A 4,591-nucleotide genomic window follows, 5' to 3' on the forward strand; every position below is an offset into this window, starting at 1 on the left:
CTGCATGTTGGTCAGCCTGGCCTGGAGCTCCCCACCTCGGGTGGTCTGCCCGCCTTGTCCTCCCGGGGTGCTGGGGTTGCAGGTGTGAGCCACTGCGCCCGGCCCCATTTCTTAAGCAGAAAGCAATAGATAGGCCTTGTGTGGCTCTGGACTGCGGCCGGCCGAGCATAGCCTATCACTTGAGCCTAGGAGTTCCAGACCGGCCTGGGCAACATGGTGAAACCGGTCTCTCTTTTTATTTTATTTACTTATTTTATTTGAGGCGGAATTTCGCTCTTGTTGCTCAGGGTGGAGTGCAGTGGCGGGGTCTCGCCTCGCCGTGGACTTCGCCTCCCTGATTTGGGTGGTTCTTCTGCCTCAGCCTCCCGAGTGGCTGGGATTACAGGCAGGAGTCACCATGCCTGGCTTTTTTTTTCTTTTTTCTTTTTGGTAGATACAGGGTTTCTCCATGTTGGTCGGGCTGGCCAGGAGCTCCCGTCCTCAGGTGATACGCCTGCTTGTGCCTCCCGGTGTGCTGGGATTGCAGGTGTGAGCCACTGCAGCCCGGCCCAATTTATTAACCAGAGAGAATAGATCAGCCTGGCGTGGTGGCTCACGCTTGTAGTCCCAGGACTTTGGACGGCCAAGTGAAGATGATCGCTGGAGCCTATGATTCCCAGACTGGCCTGGGCAACATGGTGTAACCTGGTCCCTTTTTTTTTTTCTTTTTGAGTGGAGTTTTGCTGTTGTTGCCCAGGTTGGTGTGCAGTGGTGCGGTCTCCGCTCGCAGTGGCCTCCGCCTCACGGGTTTGGGTGGTTCTCCTGCCTCAGCCTCCCGAGTGGCTGGGATTACAGACAGGTGCCACCATGCTCGCCATTTTTTTTTTTTTTTTTTTGGTAGAGATGGGGTTTCTGCATGTTGGTTAGGCTGGCCTGTAGGTCCAGACCTCGGGTGATCTGCCCTCCTTGGCCTCCGGGGTGCTGGGATTGCAGGTGTGACCCACTGCACCCGGCCCAGTTTATTAAGCAGAAAGGAATAGATCGGCCTGGCGTGGCTCTGGACTTCAGACAGCCGAGCGTGGCCGATGGCTTGAGCCTAGGAGTCCCAGACCGGCCTGGGCAACATGGTGAAAACGGTCTGTCTTTTTATTTTATTTATTTATTTTATTTGAGGCGGAATGGCCCTCCTGTTGCCCAGGCTGGAGTGCAGTGGCGCGGTCTCGGCTAGCTATGCCCTCCGCCTCCCTGGTTTGGGTGGTTCTCCTGCCTCAGCCTCCCAAGTGACTGGCATTGCAGGCGTGAGCCACCATGCCCGGCTTTTTTTTTTTTTTTCTTTAATACAGACGGGTTTTCTCCATGTTGGTGAGGCTGGTCTCACTCTCCGGACCTCGGGTGATCCACCCGCCTCGGCCTCCCGGGGTGCTAGGATTGCAGGTGTGAGCCACCGCGCCCAGCCCAGTTTATTAACCAGATGGGAATAGATCGGCCTGGCGTGGTGGCTCACGCTTGTAGTCCCAGGACTTTGGATGGCCGAGTGCAGATGATCGCTTGAGCCTGTGAGTTGCAGACTGGCCTGGGCAACATGGTTAAACCTGGTCCCTTTTGTTTGTTTGTTATTGAGTGGAGTTTTGCTCTTGTTGCCCAGGGTGGTGTGCAGTGGCACGGTCTCGGCTCACAGTGGCCTCCGCCTCCCGGGTTTGGGTGGTTCTCCTGCCTCAGCCTCCCTAGTGGCTGGGATTACAGGCAGGAGCCACCATGCCCGGCTTTTTTTTTTTTTTTTTTTTTGTAGAAACGGGGTTTCTACATGTTGGTCGGCTTTCCTGGAGCTCCCAACCTCACGTGATCCGCCTGCCTTGTCCTCCTGTGGTGCTGGGATTGCAGGTGTGAGCCATGGTGCCTGGCTCAATTTCTTATTCAGAAGGGAATAGATCGGTCTGGCGTGGTGGCTTACGCTTGTAGTCCCAGAACTTTGGACGGCCGAGTGCAGATGATCACTTGAGCCTTTGTGTTCCAGACTGTCCTGGGCAACCTGGTGAAACCCTTTTTTTTGTTTGTTTTTGAGTGGAATTTTGCTCTTGTTGCCCAGGGTGGAGTGCAGTGGCATGGTCTCGGTTCGCCGTGGCCTCTGCCTCCCAGGTTTGGGTGGTTCTCCTGTCTCAGCCTCCCGAGTGGCTGCGATTATAGGCAGGAGCCACCATGCCCGGCTTTTTTTTTTTTTTTTTTTTTTTTTTGGTAGAGACGGGGATTCTGCATGTTGGTAAGGCTGACCTGGTGCTTGCGACCTCGGGTGATCTGTTCTCCTTGGCCTTAATAAAGTAGTTTAGAGTCGCTGGTGTTTATATCTGCTTTAGTTCAGAATGAGGAGGCTAGAATTGGTTTGCAAGCAAGTTGAATACTGGCCTTTATTACACAGGAGGCCACCTAAGTACTGTAGCAAGGAGGGCTTTACTTTATGGTACTACTCTTTGGCACAAACATACAAATGTAGTGTTGTTCTGGTTCTCCTAGATTGGTTTGTTGAGTGTGTTTTGTAAGGAGCCTTATTTTGCCCGGTGGTCAATGCCTTGCACATGATGCAAGATCTTGAATTCCAAAGTGATTGAATTCTGTAAGTAATAGGGACCTGTTGTAGATTGTTAAAAGTTATTTTTCAATTGTGATACAATATACACAATATGCCTTCTTAACCATTTTAAGTGTACACTTCAGTGGTATTAAGTACATTTACATTATTGTACAAACATCATCTGGAGAACTCTTTTTCACCTTATGAAACTGAAACTCTGCACAGTAAATGATAACTTCACAGACTCGGGCGGTGGCTCATGCCAGTAATCCCAGCATTTTGGGAGGCTGAAGTGGGAGGATTGCTGGAACCAACGAGTTAAAAACCAGCCTAGGCAACATAGTGAGTCCCTGTCTCTACAAAAGATACCAAAATTAGCTGGGTGTGGTGGCTTGTGCCTGTAGTCCCAGCTACTCAGGAGGTGGAGGTAGGAGGATTCATTGAGCCCAAGAGGTAGAGGCTGCAAGGAGTGTGATTGCACTAGTGCACTCCAGCCTTGGTGACGGAGTGAGACCCTGTCTCAAAAGAAAAAAAAAGAATTATAATGTCCCATTCTTCCCTCCCCCCTCAACCCTTGGCAACTAGCATTCTTTCAGTCTCTGAATTTAACTGTAGGTACCTCATACAAGTGGAGTCATAGACTGCATTTAAAAAAATTTCACAAGATGATATTTATTATCTTAATCATTTTTAAGTGTACAGTTCACTAGTGTTGGGTGTATTTCACATTGTTGTAAAATACATCTCCAGAACTTTTTCATCTAGCTAATCTGAATTAATGTACTAATTGAATAACAATCCCCCTCCCCCTACCACCATCCCTGATAACCATCATTCTGATTTCTGTCTCTATGAATTTGATTACTCTAGGTAACTCATATAAGTGGAATCACACAATATTTGTCTTTTTATGACTTATTTCATTTAGCTTAATGTCCTCAAGATTCATCCGTGTTATAGCATATGATTTCCTTCTTGTTTAAGGCTCACTAATATTCCATTGTATGTATATACCACATTTTGTTTATATATTCATCAGATCACAGACACTTGGGTTGCTTTCATGTTTGGCTTTGTGAATAATGCTGCTATGAACATGGGCATACATATATATGTCTTTGAGACTCTGCTTTCATTTTTTGGGGGGTGTATACCCAAAAGTGGAATTGCTGGATAAAATAGCAATTCTATTTTTAATATTTTGAGGACCCGCCATATTGTTTTCCACAGCAGTTGCACTTTTTTTAATTTTTATTTTTTATTTTGAGATAGGGTCTCTCTCTGTCACTCATGCTGGAGTATAGTGGCATGATCATAGCTCACTGCAGCCTTGAACTCCTGGGCTCTGGTGGTCCTCCTGCCTCCGAGTAGCTAGGACTATAGACATGCACTACCGTTACCTGGCTGTTTAAAAACAATTTTTTTTTTTGTAGAGATGGGGTCTTGCTGTGTTGCTCAGGCTGACCTCAAACTCTTGGCTTCAAGAGATCCTCCTGCCTCAGCCTACTAAAGTGCTGAGATTACAGGAGTGAGCCACCATGCCCAACCACGAGTTTGCAGTGCTGCCAACAGTACAGGAAGGTTTCAGTTTGTCTATATCTTCCTCAATGCTTATTTTCTGTTTGTTTATTAATAGGAGCTATCCTAAGTGAATGTGAGGTGTGTAGATTTTTTTTTTTTTTATCAGAGTCGGGTTTTAGCCCAGCTTATCTGCTAGCCCTTTTTGAGAAATGTATTTGCATGAGGGAGTAAAGCATAAGGCCAGCTAGGAGGTAATTGCATTGACTTAGAGTCGGGGTAATGAGGAACTGGTTCGATTGTGGTGGGACAATGTGATTTTGAGAGGTGATGGAAAAATGGAAATAATTTATTCAAATTTCAGAAACCGAGAGAAATGACATGAAAATGACTTTTACATTTGAATTTGATTGTAATAGAAATGTGGAAGTAAAGGGAAGGAGAGAAAGAATAACTTACTGTTCTTTAGCATTTTAGGTGATGGGAATATTGTTGTGGAAATAAACGCCTGTAAGGGCAGCTTGAAAT

The sequence above is a fragment of the Pongo abelii genome, chromosome 16 (genome assembly GCF_028885655.2).
Source record: "Pongo abelii isolate AG06213 chromosome 16, NHGRI_mPonAbe1-v2.0_pri, whole genome shotgun sequence".
NCBI classification, from domain to species: domain Eukaryota; kingdom Metazoa; phylum Chordata; class Mammalia; order Primates; family Hominidae; genus Pongo; species Pongo abelii.